General features: G+C 37.9%; 1 protein-coding gene and 1 long non-coding RNA gene across 3 annotated transcripts in view; one reads left to right on the forward strand and one right to left on the reverse strand.

Moving 5' to 3' along the window:
• The window catches only part of LOC100748243 (helix-loop-helix protein 11), a 149,658-nt gene that overhangs the window by 118,102 nt on the left and 12,879 nt on the right, over window positions 1-18,677 (forward strand). The gene's annotated exons all lie outside the window — the stretch shown is intronic.
• Window positions 398-7,923, reverse strand: LOC112212285. Its single transcript, XR_002946102.2, has 3 exons — window positions 7,212-7,923; window positions 3,511-3,799; window positions 398-2,983 (listed from the first exon to the last, which is right to left on the reverse strand). It is a non-coding gene; the product is annotated as an uncharacterized LOC112212285 (long non-coding RNA).

Below are 18,677 nucleotides of genomic sequence, written 5' to 3' on the forward strand. Positions count from 1 at the left end.
AATTGCACAGGTTTTTAAAATAAAATTCAATCGATCGCAGTTTATGAGAATGGAAACAAAGGGTTGGCTTTATTTCGTGGATTGAGAATTATGGCGATGTATATAAGGGGGTGTTTCGAGAGTTCAAATTTTTTACAACTTTTTTACAACTTTTTTTACAACTTTTTAAAGCATCGTCAATTTTTTCATACTTTTTTATGATTTAATAATGTATCGTTAAATCTGTATAGTAGTAAATAATGAACACTGTCTTATTTTTAAATATTACACATAATTAATTATTACTAAATATATATTATTAACATATTATTAATATATATAATATTATATATAATATATAATAATATATATAATATTATTAATATATATAAACATATATTATTAAAACATAATTATTACGCATAATAGGTTACAAGGTTGCAAGTGCCTTCGTTAATAAACTATCGTTCATGATGTAATCAAATCTTAGGAAACATGATTACTGCTATTGTCAAAAAATATAGACACGACTGTCGTTTCGTTTTCGATGTAATGACAGACGATTTTCTCTGAACCCAAGTCGCATAAGTGAGAACAATGTAAATATTACATCGATGTTTATCAAACCAACAGTAATTGCAATGAATTAGCAAATGATGTATGAGAACGCCGGATACCTCGTCGTTCGTGTTTCTCGTTTATTCATCTATACTTTTTCCTTTTTTCTTTTTCAGTCAATTGTCATTAATTTTGTTCTTTATTTTATTTGAATTTCTTCGTAATTCTTGCTTTATAGTTATTTTTTGCGTTGATTTTCACGCTGTGATATAATTGAAGGTAATTATCTAATAATTGATGCAATAATATTACTATTATCAGAAATGGCGCCAGATATTCATTACGATTATTAAGTAATTTTCTATCGAATATTTCTACAATTATCATGGGCAATTTTATAATTTCTTATAATGGACAATCTTTGATTCGCCTATAAGGTATACAAATTGATTCCTATATAAGTAAGTTCGGTGATTATTTCATTATTACTTATTTTCAAGCTTTATTGGTGTGGAAATTGAATCTGTGATTAAAGCAGCAATAGAAATGATTGACGTTTAAATAACGACGCAAATCGCAAAAAATGTATTTTTAAATTTTATATTATAAAACAAAGATAGAAATAAATGTTTAATTACTAAAAATTACAAGTAAACGTTATATCGATTAAAAACTAACTTCGATCGATGATGTGAATCAAATATTTTAACTTTTCTTGAAGATTCTTGAGAATCGATAAATCCTATTAGAGAAAGAGCCTCTATCGCGAAAACAAAGCAACAGCACGCGCCACGCTTGATACGCCCTATTAATTGCTGTTCTTTTTTCCCCGGACAACAAAGAACGCGTTTATATAACTATCCACTCTCGTGCGTAATTACGTGGACGATCGATCGCAGAAAATGAACAAAACCATCGGTTGCCGGCTATCTTCTCTTCTCTTTTATTATAATTCGCCCGGTAATTATGACTGAATGATAGATAGGCGATGAAGTCGAGTCTCTCACGGTTGTCTGACGTAAACGCGATTGCTGGCACTAGGTCAACACACAGGCCAAATCAAACTTAATATACCGATGTTTTAATCATTGCCAATCGTCGTGATTATTGTCGTGATTATCGTTCTGCGGTGTTAGGAATGTCTTAGCGATGATTCCATGATACAGTCATATTTTATCGACGTTTTTACTATCATACTGTTATTCGATCGTTATATTTGTTGAAATTTTCCTTGATCTAAATGCACATACAAAAATCTTACGTATCGTGTCAGTTATATAAACTAAAAACTTATAACAGTTTCAAAGTACATATCTCAAAGTATTACGAGCATAAGTATATAATGTAGAATCTATTTTTAAATTTTCCAAGTAAAGAAATTAATACGTGCAATAAATTATCGATCCAGATAACCAGTTAGCTCGGTTTCGTCGTTTAACAAGTTAATTAACGGACATGTATCAACGGATCAAAACGATCAGCAATGAGGGCCGATTTAACGAAAACGTTGAAATAAACGCGACACCAGGGAAATCGATGTTTCGTGCGCGTGGACATGCACGACGAAGTGGATACGAGCCACTCTGGACGCGTCTGTCCGCGGAATCGCGTGTTCTATTGTCGGCCGGTGAAAAGTTATTTTTAACGTCGATTTTCTCAGAGAGAGACGCCATCAGGCTCTCTGCAAAGCGCCACTGACCTCGCCAACCGCCGACTGTGGTTCACCGCGAAACTCATATCTGAAATGTCACCTCTTCTCGGTTCGTTCAGCTTCTGTTCTCTATCCGTTTTTCTGATCGCTTTTATTTCGTCCCCTCTGAGGCCGCCTGGGACCTCTCGCGTTTCATCCGATACACCCTCACCAGTGTCCACCAGTGAGAATAGTGCACGTTCAATTTTCAGAATCATGATCGTGAAATGGACTTCGATAAAGACCTGTCCGAGATATTCACACCTTTTTCACGAGTAAATCGATTTCCCATTGGAAAATTTCAAGATAACAAAGATACTACACGAAGGCACTAGTAACCTAAACGTTGCTTCAAATAATTCTCGCGATAATTATCATGTCGGGTTATTATCGGTTATGATTGGTTAAAATTGCTGATCAATAGAGGAAGATTACACAGAGGATTGTCCTTATTTATGTAAAAACGATTTTTCTGCAACTTGTCTTTCTTAATCTGGAGAAATCACCATGACATTGAAATATTAGCCACGGCTTTAGTTTACTCGGCCGACATTTCGTGATTAAGTTCTCCTGAGGCCGATATTACCGTCAGTCTGTCATTGTTCCCTTTGAAATTCAACATCAACGGTGGCTGCCATTGCTCCATTGCTGTCGCTGCTTCTTTTTCTCCGCAAACGGTGTCGGTGTTCGTTGCGATAGGTTGAACCAGTGCTTCGAAGTTAGTAGAGTAAATATTAAATTCAATCGTAATAAATTCTGAAATCGATATATGGAATTGGTAAAAAATGATGAAGGTTTTAACACTTTACCGACCGATAGCCGATTAATCGGTTTTTGTCGCCGACGCTTACCGACCGATAGCCTATTAATCGACTTTTTGTCACTGACAATCTTTTTCATTATTTGAGTAGTAATTTGTACTAAGGTATCTTGCTCAGTTGCGTCAGTTGCGTTGCTTTGTAAGCTCCCACAGTTTTATATCAATTTGAAAAATTTACCGTTCGCGATGAACGAAAAGGATGGTATTGGAGAGTCTAAACCGAAACAGAGCCGGCGCCAGGGAGAACCTGCGCCTAAGTTGCTGGTCCGACGTGCGTATGCTGTTGAACCTCTAGCGGTCAGCAAAGTGTTAAGAAAGTGTGTTCTTAAATATTTGGTCAAGTATTTATTAGATATTTAGTTATTATTTACTTTATAGTTAGTTTGTTTCATATTGAATATGTAGAATGTGTAATAGTAAAGAAATTCTTAAACAGCAGTACACGTGAACGCAGACTAAGTACCTGCTGGTTTCAGCAATGAAGTGACGCCGAGGCACGTTGGCCTCTACGTGAAATTGCACCGTCATGCACTTAACCGTGCACCATATTTGCATACGAAGATTGACTACCGATCACTGCGAGATTTACGCCTTTATGGCCTCTTCAATCTCGATCGTACCTTTCGTATCACTTGCACCTTATTGAAATTATAGATCCGAACAAGTGACTCGAGCAGGATGGTCTTCTGATAAATACAGTTTTGATCCTTTGTGTTGTTAGTCTCTCAAAGGCTAATGGCGATAACGTTATCCTAGAAAAAGAATTCTTTTTGAACGATAATTTAAAACGATAATAACACATATAATAACAAATAACGCAATATAACTTACGTTTACAATTTATATCTCTGCTCGAATATTTCCTACGTATTAGGTTGTTCGAAAAGTTTCTTTCGTTTTATGAGGAAATAATAAACACACAACGTTTTTTCTTTTATATTATTTTGTCGAATTACGTACGATCCATTTTGTTCTATTGAGATAAACATCGCAACATTTCACAGACTTGGTTTCACGTTTCTGTGAAGGTGCACTCTTGTAAAAAACACGTTTGCGAAAGAAAGACACTTTTCGGACAAGCTAATAATAACAGCGCGAACAGAAGCGAGAGATTCCAACATATCAAATTACATATTCTATGGAATTCTTATTAGCATAATCAATGGTTTATATGCACGTATAATAGCGTATACAGGGTGATTGGTAACTGGTGGTACAAGCGGAAAGGGGGTGATTCTACGCGAAAAAGAAGTCAATAATATAGAATAAACATCTTTTCTTTTTTCAATTTTTCCATCGAAACAACGATCTACAGTGAGATCCATTATAACGAGACGTGATAAAGTGCACGCGTACCGAGCGAAAATTCAAAGTCGATTTTCTCGAAAACAAAGCCTCAAACGAAAAATTTGTATTCTATATTTTAGACTTCTTTTTTCGCGTAGAATCACCACCTTACCGCTTGTACCACCAGTTACCAACCACCCTGTATATCAATATAATTTATCGCAGTTATGGTTAATCCATGATGTCATTCCACCCTCGATACCAAAAAGAATTTGCTACATGTTTCTCTGTGTTAGTTTATCCTCATTCTTTTTATCCCACTAGTGTGCCCATTTCCCAGCACGAGAAATGTCCTGTGAAGTCCTTTTTGTCGCATTGTTGCACACCGGCTCAACCAGCAACAGATCCTGTTGTGACTCCCAGAACTGGATGCATCATGTTGCCACTAAAACACGTTGTTGCTACGGCCACTTTTTATATGTGACACTTTTTTAACATTGGAGAATGAAAAATAGTGCTAAATGTCTTCACGGTTCGTTTCACCGAGATACTCGTAAGTTGTTGTATGATCATTTTTTCTCCAAACCATTGGAATTCCTAAAGAGAATTTGTTTTTGCGAGTTTGATTTCTTTGAAGGGATACGTCATTCGAATTAGGTGCTAATGAAGATTAATAGAGGTTTCAGTGAATTATTGTATAAACAAGTAAATGTAGTACGTACCCAAAGTAAAATTTAGTGTATCTAGTTCTGAATTATAGTCGTCAAGAATACACGAAAAGTACGCAAATTCATGAAAACTAAGTTCAAAGCCGTTTTTCATGCATCTAACCCAACGAATCCATCGACAACAAACGACCTCGACATCATACACTTCTTCCCCACGAGTTCTCCAAATTTTGCGGTACAATCATGTTAAAAGTAACGGAAAGGAACGCGAGCGCTTGGTGTTTCCACAAACGATTTACCATCGAAACCCCCTACGTAGGCGCGAAGAGGCGTTGAAAAAGCGAGAGGGATTGAAGATGAAAGCAAGAGGGAACGTGAAATGCTTCGGCTAGACGACGATGGGAGTCCGCGTGAAACGTGGCGATGGAATGACAAGTAGCGGTTGAATCTTTAATCTTTCGCGACGTGGGATATTAAAGTTTCTCGAGAGTTCAGCAACTACTTGAAATACCACGGTGAAATGGAGTTTAAGTTTCGGCTGTGGTCGAGACACGGTCTGCGCCACTCGAGAATGGCAATATCGATGGATATCGATTGGCATCTTTAATGCATAAATAAGAAGGAAGTTTCCATCTTCTTTCTGTTCTTTCAATTCGATCGAATTCTTTCTTTCTTCGCACCTTCTCTTTCTGATTTTGAAGAGAAGTTGTCGCGTGTCTTCTTCTTTTCTTTTTCATCTACCTTGTCTGGGTTGTCACTCGGACTGCGCGATGATATCCGGTTCTCCATGAGAACACGCGCGCCATCTGACACACCGTAGATTTTAATCTCGCTGCGTGCAGATCTGTCTGATACGACGCGTACGGAGAAAAAGTAGCTGGAATTCAAAGGAAATGTCGGCGCTCCGGATGAAACAGAAATTGATTCTTTCTTTGTGGAAAGAAAAAAAATTGTAGAAATATTAACTCTTTCAGTAGCGAGCTTTTTAGATTTCCAGAGAAATTCGCTTTTAACCATTGTTATTATTATATTAGTATTATCTAGTAGTAGAAAATAATTGAAGTTAGTATATTAATGATAACCATTCGTTACATTAATAATTAAAATACTTTTTCACAGTTAGTTAACGTACATATATTATTATTTGTTCGCTATTAAAAATAGAGAAAATAATAGAATTTTGTCAGGAATAATTCATGATTTTATTTCTTCCTTGGTATTTCCAATTCGGTAATACCATTAATTCTGTCATAACAATTTTCTGATATTTTTTTAAGGTAGACACAGCGCAGCCGAATTTCAAGGTAGTGTGACAGAAAACAAATATACATTTCGGAATTGTTTTTTTTACGTAGAGATCGCTCCCCTAGAGATTGTGACATGATTACTGGGTACCCTGTATAGCGGAGTAATTTCTATTTGCAGAGGTTCACTGAAAGCGGGGCTTTCAATTCAAGTTTCAGTCGATTCTGGACGCGGCACGTGATGCTAATATATACCTCTCCACCCCTTTGTTGTCAACTAAAAGGATGCTACGCTACGCTAGAACTTAAAGTTCATTATTCGCCGGGGCGATTCAATGAAAACGCCCACACACGAGCGTACGCGATCGCATGCGAATGAGAAAATATGCAGAGCAGGCTTCGATCGCATAGTTAATGCGACACGCGTGCATACATACATAGGAGGACGTATCTCTTTGAGGCTCCCTCTGGCTGAACCGTGCCAGCGACCGTTAAACCTGTCATTTCGTAGTCTTATCGTTAACGCGCCGCGCTAAACGAGTTGTCGAAACCGTGAATTATTCAAAGCTTTTTTGCAACTCCACGCCGAGCTGGATAAAAACTCCTCTTTGCTACGAGCTTCCAGTGTTTAGATTATTTTTCGAACAAATAGAATAAGTACAGATTTAAAAACGAGCTCCCTAAACCTTCGTTCGATGATGATACGTGAGAATCTTCCAAATTGCATTTTAGAATACGAAATATGTTGGAATATTTGGAAAAAGTAACTCTGCTTCAAAAGGGAAAAATAATGTCGCATAAATTTTCTCGAATCAAGTTAACCCGAAATCACCGTAAATGTAACGTGTAAAATTTGCATTAATGGAAGACTATAAACGTCAGGAAGCTCTACACACAATCCCATTATTCTCCATTTTTTTTTTTTTTTCTAAGAATTTTTAATACATCTGTTTAAGGCTACTTACCAAACGTATTAACGAAAAATAGAAAAACAAAGTAATCGTGAACGTTGAAAAAGGACGATACAAAAGGAAGAGGTAAACGATGCGACGTATCGACGACAGCGTAGCCATTGTTCGACGCGATCGTCCTCTGCAATTCCTTGATTGTCGCGACTTCTCAAGGCGTGTAGAGAAACTTCGTACGAAACTCGTGCACACATATGTATGTACAGACGAGTAAAGAAAAAAAAAAAGTTAAGCGGAAAAGAGAGATAAGTTGGTAGACGAAGGGCATTGGGCCCCATGCGCGACGATAATTTTCATGGAAGACTGACGACCGCTTCATGGTCGCGGAATGCAAACAAACCATGTCCAACGAGTACGACGAGGACTAGCGTCCTCCTCTTTCGCGCATTCTCGCGCGCAGCGTGCAACGTGGCGCGTGTGTTGCCTCAAGCTCGATTCACACGCACTTAACCCAGCAGCGCATCTTTTTGTTCGCGACAACGTGTCCCTTGGATCAAGTTCACCGCTTTGTTCTACTTTGTTACCTCCCACAGATTTCATCGCGATGCTCTCGATACATTTTTCGAAAACATTCTGCAATGGTTGCAGAGATGCTACCGGTGTGTGAAAAAATTGATTATCCTCGCGCTTTCTTGCTTTTCACTTCGGTGAAATTACTAAGAAATGTAGGACGCTTTAACGTGTTTAAGCTGCGACATAAATAAATGATGTTTAAAGAAAATAAATGAACGACGTTTAAAGAAAAGAAACAAAAATCTAATCGTCTACGATCCTAACTTAGATCTAATCACCTATAAATTAAACCTAACTTAAGCCTAACCATCGATAAATTCGTTCGAAATAAAAATCTCACGTCGCTAAGAATCTATGCACGTTAATGGTCCTAACGAGGAGATCAATCAGATCCGTAGCTCGATCTAGGTCAGGCGCGCGTGTCGGTCATCTAAAATCGCGACGATCCAAAGTCGATGCCGTGGTACCGTTGTGAACGCAGCTGCACGGTGTTGCGTCTCCCTCTCCTTGTCCAACAGTCAAGGTCAGGGTCGTCCACACGTCCAGTGACTCGACTCCGGCTTGCCATCCAATGGGCATCGTGTCTCCCATAAACGGCCACGTGCTGCTACACCAGGCCGCGATTCAACCGTACATGCCGACCAGCAGAAAGACGATCACGACCAAACGTCGGCTATTTGATTATTTTCTCTGTTCTCCGACACACGTTCGGATATAACCTTCTTAAAGTATCGAGGTCCTAAACTTTAAACTGTATAAAATATCGTGGTTCTTTAACTTTTTTATGTTGATCACCGTGGGACAGAAACTTTATGTAAAGACTTATTGTACCCTTATCCCAATATATAGGAATGTAGTATAAATGGTATATATAGTACTGGTATAGCAAACAATTTATTTATAGTAATTATTGCTGAGTTTTAGATTATATTTATATGCTGTTTGATAAAATTGGGATTAAATTTCTGTAATTAATTAAGTTGGTTTTATGAAAATGCATCGGTGTAAAATTTTGTTAAAATTTAGTCCGTGAACGTTCTAAACAACCTAATGCATGAATGCATGGTCTATTTACACACGAGCCTGCTTAAAAGTCAAAATGGTATCCCGACGAGACTCAGGGACGTTTCCACGCCGGTGACGCTCCCCCACGGATGTTCCCATGCTCCTTCGGTGCATAATATCGCGAACATCACCTTCATTCTTCCTACAGAAACACTATATTTCTTGCAAATGATTCCAACGCCAGGATGCGTAGATTGCGTTTAATTAATGCTTTCGTTTCGTGGTATTATGTATAGCGTTTGGAGTTATTCGGTCGCGATGGCTGGAATCTTATTTCTCGGATGACTGTGAACGGATTTACTGGTGCAGTGGTATAGAAAATGAACAAAAGACAAACAATGTTGGAAGAAAGGTAAACTCGTCAGCTTATTTGCTCGTAACGTCGACTTCTCCACTTTCTTGGATTTCCAAGTGGCAACGAATTTTTCGCGACGCGACTAAGAAATCTCGAGATCGCCGACTCTGCAAAGACTTACGGCGCTGCGTTGTCAGAGATCCTGTGACGTTCCTACCACAGATAAGGCACGATTCGTCAAACGGAGCGAGCACTGAAGAGTTTTAGTCTGGCGTACACACCGTGTATTTCACGCTGGCGTGTTTTAAAAATGTTTCGATGTCAGCCACAAGAATATGAAATAAAAGAATATAGTTTCAATTCAAAAATATAAACACAACTTTCATTATGATCAGATAGATAATTTATAACAGTAAAATTCTACGTTATACGTACATAATACACATATGTTATCAGGTAATAACACTGTGGATTTAAGAATCAATAACGTTCAGGAAACGTGTGAACTGGCATAACCGCGCGAAATGTCGCAGCTGGCCTGTAGAATGTACGATAGATGAGTAAATTCGTTAGATGACCTTGACCGTGACCATGAATCAAGCCACATGAATCGCATGCAGCCGTGGTCAGGCTGTCAGCTTATCTACTCAAACATCGAATCTGGAGCACGTTAACTAATTACCGGCTTTTCCATGGCTCGGGCTGAAGCCGGTAATTGCATGGCCGTTGCTATCAGTGTTGACTCTCCTGGGAATACAGCTGTCCCACCGCATTCACTCCCGGATTAGAGTGTCAGATGTATTCTCGTTCCGCTGTTTTCTCTTTTAATTTCCTCTCCCTACATCGTTCGTTCGACATCCAACACATTTTTTTCTGTTCTCAATTTCTTCCGATGAACGCTCGTACAACACGTGCGAGATACTTTGAGATATTTCTGATAAAATTGTGCGAGATCAAAAATTAAAGAATTTAAAATATTTTAAGAGGTTTTTTTTTAATTCGCTTTTGTAATGTTATAGTAAAACGAAGGTAGTTGTTGGTTTCTGTATAGTGATTTTTGTATAGAAAATGTATGATTTCAAATAGAATCCTTGAAGTTGAAATAGAAATAGCAGTAGAAGATAAGCTCGTACCAAAATATATGCAACACGTACGCTGTCATACCTTCGATTTACGGATTTCGGAGAATACGAGGATATCGTATTCACGGCAGACTGAATCGATTCAAGTTACTTCTATCTTTGTTATTTTCTGTTGCTCCGCCTCGCCATGCTCCTTTTACCCGTTCTACGCTACAATTTATCTCTCATTGATGAAATTTCATATTTCAATCCGCAGTCACACGTAATATCACAGAATTTCATCGTAACTTCGATACTTGATTATTTTTTACATAGTTCTGATATTTTGTTTCATTAGAGATATTAATGTTTCCCTCGGTACACGAACCACGTCTCGCCTTTCTTTATGAGTTCGTAGAAACTTCGCGTTATCTTTCCTAGTTGAGAGATTATCTTACCAAATTTCCTTGTAATTGGAATACTTCATAGACCACTTGCGATCCAACGCCTTCGAGCTGGTTGTAACTTCGATACGTTATAGAAGGGTGCATCTTCATCAGGTAAATCCCTAAATCCAGCCGAGAATAATATTAGTCGAGATCCGCCCGTTCATCCGATTAATGTTTCTAAGGTTCTCGATCGATGCCGTTAGATCCACCACGGTGTTCTATTTCTTGTGAATTTTAATTATCGGTGTTCCTCGTCGTTCTTCGTGCGCATTACGTTCCTACGAAAATAGAAGCTTTGAACGAATTAATGGAAACATCGTGGTTAATATTCCTAGACTACAGAAATTGTAGAGAAATTGAGTAATAGAGAACGATTGGAAAATTCGGAAATTATTTTTGTGATGGACGGTGTGACGTGTTGTTGGTTAAATCAATAATGAGACGAGTTAATTTAATTAACTATATTTACAGATATTTTAAAATGTAGAAGTTAATCGCAAGCGTTGCTCGCTTCATGTTATTCGTTATAAGATTGCACGATACTGTGGTACTGATATTGATTCGCACAACTGACTGACTGACTGACTGACTGACTGACTCAATACTGATATTAATTCGTGCGACTGACTGTGTCTGGAGGATATTGTCGTCTATTTATACTGGTCAAGGAGGGTACCGAAAGGTTTGAACTTGTCGCAGGTTGTAGGTTGCATGTAGTGGCGAAATTGTTTTGTCCTGAGTTTGTTTATTACATTATGTGCGTCGTACAGTGTTAATCCTCTGTGGCAAAACAACTAAGCGAGGCATCTTCGTATCGCAACGTCCTACGACGCATATACCGCTACATTTCAATGGAAGGATAGTATAACTATATTTTCTACATATTTTAGATAGTTTCATTATATATAGTCAAAATAGTTAGAAATAACTTTCATAACAATCTTTTGTTGCGTTTATAAAAATATACAGAGTGGTTGGTAACTAGTGGTACAAGCGGAAAGGGGTTGATTCTACGCGTGAAAAGAAGTCGAAAATATAGAATAAAAATTTTTCGTTTGAAGCTTTGTTTTCGAGAAAATCGACTTTGAATTTTCGCTCGGTATGCGTGCGGTACGTTATAACGGATCACACTGTAGATCGTTGTCTCGATGGAAAAATTAAAAAATAAAAAATAAAAATAAAAAAAATTTTATTCTATATTTTCGACTTCTTTTTTCGCGTAGAATCACCCCCTTTCCGCTTGTACCACCAGCTCCCAACCACCCTGTATATCAATATAATTTATCGCAGTTATGGTTAATCCATGATGTCATTCCACCCTCGATACCAAAAAGAATTTGCTACATGTTTCTCTGTGTTAGTTTATCCTCATTCTTTTTATCCCACTAGTGTGCCCATTTCCCAGCACGAGAAATGTCCTGTGAAGTCCTTTTTGTCGCATTGTTGCACACCGGCTCAACCAGCAACAGATCCTGTTGTGACTCCCAGAACTGGATAGATTTGGATATAAGTGTAAACATAAAGAATAGTTATTATAGATCCTTTTATTAGCAACATCTGTGTATACTTTTAAACCTACTACGTATCTGTATAAAAGTATACTTTCGATTCACTTATCCCATTTCCCAAACTAAAACAGAAAGTCCTCGTGATATAACCTACTCGACCAAAGGATAAAGATAAGAAGAACGAAGTAAAAGAAAGAGAGAAATAAGAAGAACGAGCAAAAGTAAGCGAGCAACGTGTAATGGATAGAAAAGAAGAATCTGAACGTGGAACAACGAAGCACGCGAAGAAACACACATTCCCGAGGGGACACGGAAAACTAATAGTTTCTCGAGTCTTTAAATAATGGAAACGATCAGTTGCAATCGATTCATCGGCCACCACGACATACCTCTCTCCTTTCGCTGTCTCTTTCCACTGCACGGACATTCCCACGCGCATTCCAGCCGCGCGTCTGCGCTTGTATTTTGTAAGCAATTAACGTATGTACGTACGTAAAAATCAGAAAAATATGTAACCTACAAAAGCGAATGATCGATAATATACGTAATTTATAAGAATTAGTAATAAAAAGAAAACTGATGGTTCACAAAAATTTTACCATTACGCGAATAATTAGAAAAATTCACAACTTTAAATAATTAATGCTCAAAAATAGAATATTCGTATTTTTTAACAACACGAAAATGTATCGACCGATAACCTACGTAAAAGGAGCGTTAAATGCCGCAGATTCGGAACTAGACAGTTGATCAGAGACGGTTAATCGAGTTCGACGTTGGCACAAAAGTGCATCGAATCGGTCCCGCCCCTCGAAAGAAGGTCATGCCGATTCCGGGACGACATGGCAATGCGCGCCGGTTGACGAGATATTTTGGCCATCGTCGCAGTTTCTCGGTGTTTTTGGATCGGCCCGTGGCCGCTACTCCAAAACGGCCTGCCGACTCGCCGGGTGTAATGTCCTCGAGTGCACGTACGAGAGTACACCACGTTCAGAATGCGGTTGCATAACGTTGCCTCCACTTGTGCTGTTGGTTATCTGCCCGCCACCGACTCTCCTTCCTTTCTTCTTCTTTTTCTATTCAGCTCGTCGTCCCTTCTCTTTTCAATGCGGTTGATTTTCGTTGACTTTGCGTTTTTGTTCAATCGATTTTTCCTCTTTTCTTCGACCCTTTCTTTGTGGCGCACATGGCTGCAAGTACGGTTCTCCTTTTTTTTCAATTTCGATTCACAATTTTTCTTTTCTTCTTTTACTTGTTTCCTATTTGAATGCTCGGGGAACTAATTTTGAAAGTGTTTGATGTTTCATACGCTTTCGTAGGAGCGATCTAGCAAGTTCAAAGGAACGTAGAGTGAAACTTGAGTAAACGTTGAACAGTGGAAAAATGGCAGTGTATTTCGACTGGATAAAACAGATGATAATTTAAACTTTTTTTTTTTAATTAAACAGTTTTTTGAGGGGAACTGAACGCAGGTTAAGACACTATTTTCTCTTTTCGTTGTACCATAGTAAGGTACGGGTTCGTGCCTTGGCAAGATGTCCAGTTTTTCCCAAGACCGCAGAACTCGAATCCACTTAAGTTATTTTTCTTCTCTTACGTTCTCATGCCAAGTCCTCCAAATTCACTAGCGAAGATAGTCAATTCGTTTCTATGTTGGATACGTGTTCTTAATACAATAGCCATAAAAAACATCTCTTATTCCCTTCTCTTCCGTTTAACTCGCTCAACTAATACCATCTTTGTAAATTACGTCTTTCGTTTGTTCCTTCTCATTAAATTAACTCTGGTACTTCACGTATGTAGGTTTGTTTGGTGTAGAATAGGTAATCTGATTTATGGGAACTAGGATTGTGTGATAAGTTTTATTCAACGTTTCCTTGGAAATCGTTTGTCTGTTTGATGTATTTCGAAAAGGTATTTTCAAAATCATATCTCTCTTTACCTTCCTGAAAGATATTTCCTTTAATTCAAACAATTAACATTATTACAAACGATACTCTCTTTTACAAATGACCAACACTATCTTTAGCACCTACTCGCTATCTATTTTCTTGGGAAAATAAAAAATAATTATATATATATATGTCGGAGATGAAAGAACACCGGAGCCTTTGGAATTTTGGATAATCCCGCAACATTGTAACCTAGAGTCTACTATAGCTGTAATGAAACAATCTAGCTAGCCCGAGGACCCGCTATAAACCTTAAGATTTTGTTAATTAAGGTTCTACAAACGGACAAGCAGTCTTTGTCCCAAATTGACCAATTAACAGCAGCGTCAATTTCCCTCACTTCCCGAATGAAGACATCTCTCCACGAATCCGAGGATTTCATGCTCTTAGACACACCCCATCATAGTTTTCCTCGACAGCGTCACCGTGACGGAAAGGCACTTTCTCGCTCGGTGTACGAGCTCTTGGACTAGTTAACTAACGTCTTGATATCAATTCCAAGTTAGACTTCGACGAAGAAATAAGCTTACTAACCCGTTGACCGTGGATTCGTTGTTGGACCTAGGATCATTGTCATTAGCTTCTCGAGTGTCTGATTACCGCGGTTATTTGTCAAATTTTGTAGTAGTCGTATTTGCACTAGTCAATGTCTTCTCCATTGCATAGCGACAATGTGTAGTTCAAATGAGGATTCGTTTCACGCCTCTAACCCTAATCATAATGAGAACTCGACATATATATATATATATAAATAATACAGTAAAAATAACATAATTCCATATATGAATCTAAATTATTACGCTCTACAATGACAGCGATAGAGTGTTAACGTCAGCTGAAAACGCATCAAAAGCAAAGGAAATCTAAAAAAAATCTCACCTGAAGTTTCGCGTACAAAAATATTTTACCACGGTAATAGATAAAATTCTCTTCTGGGAAATAATTCCGTTTTAAATATTTGCAGCTATCTGTCAAAATGAATAAAACAGGGCGCAAGACAAAGGGAAGAAAAGAATAATGGTTGACAGAAAGAAAAATAGAAATCCCTCCCATGGTTGAAACGCAGCCTTGTTGCCTAGCTAACGTAAACGTTTTACTCGCCCACTGCATGGTCTATTAAAGCGAACGAGAATTGCAAATTACCTGCATTCGTTCGTCTGTCATGGCACATTGCGGTCAAGCGTCCCGGCGCCAGATGACGCCACAAATGCGGCACACCTCGTGTCTCCAGCGTCCACCGGAAACGTACAAATATATTCCTCGAGGAAAACCCTTTGTGTCTACCCCTTTTTCAACGAATCAACCTTCTTTTTCTATTTTTCGACTCTTTGAACATTCGTTGTTGCCGTTGGTCGATTGTAGGAACGCACATTGCAAGAGAAATATTCTTATCTTTTGTGCATTTTTATCGCGTGGTTTTAAATTTCTTTTTGGGTTGATGGTATTTTATATTAGAGCCATCGAAACGCGAAGAATGCAGAAGCGATTTATATCATTTCGTTTATCTTTGATTCTAGGTTCTCAAATTTAACGATGATACTTTATTACAAGAAGAATGAAAACAGAAGTTTCAAACTAAATCGAAGATCCAAAGGTTTTCCGGCCTCGGTATAAATCGCAGAATAGCGTAAACGCCGAAGAGTCGCGTCGATTTCAGTCATGTCGGTTCGAGTTAGGTTAGTTTCGTCTTTCAAAGACAGATTGTCGAGTAGGAAGTGGCTGCTGGCCAAAATCGACTGAATTTACTGCTGGACCACCCCTATAGTGCCGAGATTCTTACTATTACGTCGTAATTGCCTTGACAGACAGCTTACAAACGCGTTTTCAACTTTCGAGAGGATGGAGAGTGCCGAATTCCCATAAAATTAACATTTTATTCGGACCATTCATAACCACAGCTTGAATGTGATTGCAGTTTCAAACTTTTTAGGAGATTCCGCAGGCTTGCTGGGTCTTTTTTTTCATTTCACTGAGTTTTTTTTACTGTACCTCGGCGAATCTCTAATTTGCCTGAAATACGTTGAATCCAAATTCATAATTTACCGTGAATCGGGATACTTTATAAAGTTTTCGATCTAATTTTTTCGGGAAAGAAGTATCCTGTGAAGAAATTTTATTACATATTTTCCATGTGTCTTTCGTATGCAGGGTTAGACCTTTGGCAATTGTACCACGATTATTGGGATACCGTGTACAGTCGGTACGCACGAGAAATATCTACAGTCTACATGATAAAATTTATTCGTTTGTAACGAGGTTTAAGCTTGTAAATTCCAAACGTCCGGATCTTTGGAAGTATGTAGTTACGTGGATACATGGCTACATTTACGATATTAGATCGGTAGATGTTGACGGATAAATAAGCGGAGAACGGTGACTAGTACTTACTCGACCGATTCGAGTAGACTTAAATGAATCGATCGTTTAGCGCGAAAGGAACAAGCAATACGTCCGGGATTATGTAATGCGAACAGTCGCAAGAAAGGAGGCATTCCTTGCTCGTGTACTCAAGATTAGCAATGTTATTTATACGTATCTACTGTCTATTGAACAGTCTAATGCTTTCGAAAACGTTATTTATACCTAATATTGCATTACAATATTACGAACTTGTATTTGAATTTATCGAATATCGTATGTAATTTAAGGAATTGCGAAGGAAAATTAATTCTGTACTTTTAATTGTTTGCAGAAATGTTGAAAATTATATTTATAAAGTATGGCAAGTTGCATAATATTCACCTTGGAAAAGATATAGATAGAAATAGAAATGATGCTATATTCGTATAAAAAATTAAATTACATTGATTGTCCAGAGGTTCTTCAGTTTGTTAAGCTTACTGCTCCGTTTAGGTCTTTCAGAAAATTCTTAATTTTCCACACAGACCTAATTATATTTTTAGTAGTTGAATTAATCGCATTTGCAGACGTTCTAATTTACTTGGCCATCGATTAAACTTATTCTGCGAGTCGCTTCCTGTATTCAAAAAGAAGTGGTAGAAATGCAGTGCGTAATTGACTAATACCAATGGCGCAGCATTTGTGGTAACCTGTTGTTGTTACCAATTGCAGGTATTTGTTCATTTTATATTGTTGTATTTATTTTCATATCAAAGGGTGTCATCCCTACATAAATAAATGATAATAATAATTATCATAATTATATATACAGTATCGTTATAATAATTGTTATTATTATTATCAGATAAAGCCTTTCCGTAATTCTGCTCTTTCCTGCGAAACCTTTATGAGAAACTGTATTCCTATCACTAGTAATTAATAAAAAAAGAACAATTTTGAAGGGGCGTGTATAGGTAGATAAACTAATGTTTACAGTTCTAGAAGAAGAACGATCAGGAAAATCGCTTTTCTTGAATTCGTTCCAGGTCTATATTGGATCTACGCGAATCTACATAATGGATCTGCATGTAATGGATCTCGTTTGAATTCTGTCCAGATCTAGAATTAATGTACGTACATGTTCGATTTAGAATCGTTTGCATCGGTTTCTAGTTTCATCCAATGGCACAGGATTCGTTTATCATTATTAGGTAATCAACTTTCTTATTAGTGGTAATTTATTGCAAATACTTCCTATAAAAATGTGCATAATAATTTGCATTATACATACAACTTGTTTCTTTTTATATTAGCAATACTTGTATTGCTAATATAATATATAGTAATAGTTATATTATAAATACAAGTATCTTATTTAATTCTCAACGCGAGAATTAATTGTAATTTTAATAAATAAATAAAAAAAAAATAAAAAGGATCTTATTTAAGTCTTCATTACAAGTCCTGGGAAAAATGTCTTTCGTAGCTAAATGGTCGAGTTAATTAATTAACAAATCCTATTTCAAATATATTTTTTAGAAAATTTACTTCTCCGAGTTCTATTACTCTTCTATCGTGCATACACAATACACAACGAGGACAGCTCGAAGCCATCGCTTAGCGAGAGAATTCTCTCCCACCGAAAGTCCTGACTCGGCCCTGGGGAGAATCGAATCGTTTTCTTCTTGTTGTGTCGGCGTCGGCGGTGTCGGCATTCCAAAGACCGAACACGATGCAAGAGAACGGCCACAGCCGGCCACCTATCGTACTCGCTCTCACTTCGTGCTGCAGTTTCGCGTTCCTTTATGATTCTGCGTTCCATCAATAAAATCCACCCTCTAGCTCTTCTCTTTTCTTCATCTCTTCCTGCCTCGCCTTATTGTTTTCTCACCATCCGGACCACTCGATTAGCCTTCTTACACCCAGTTCTTACACCCACTAAAAAAGAAAATTTTAAGGCAATTTTCTGTCGTAAATCGACTATTTTCCCGAGCTGCTGAGAAAAACAAGATTCGACAGCTGTGACCGTGACTGAATGGGCTGACGACACGGACCGATCGATAGGAGCGAAAGACTAGAGGGCATAATGCTCTAGCGCGCAGCTGGCGATCGAAAGAAAGGAAAGTTCACAGCCGTAAAGCGTGATTTTAGCTCGTGACCCTACCTGCTGAACTCATTTCCACGCGCAGCTACCTCGTATTCTTTGCAGTTTCGTGCAACCGGTAGTTCCGTTGATATCAGGGATCAAATTTATCGAAATAGATGTGTCAAGTGATCTTC

Source organism: Bombus impatiens, unplaced genomic scaffold (assembly GCF_000188095.3).
Source record: "Bombus impatiens unplaced genomic scaffold, BIMP_2.2 scf_0142, whole genome shotgun sequence".
Lineage (NCBI taxonomy): Eukaryota > Metazoa > Arthropoda > Insecta > Hymenoptera > Apidae > Bombus > Bombus impatiens.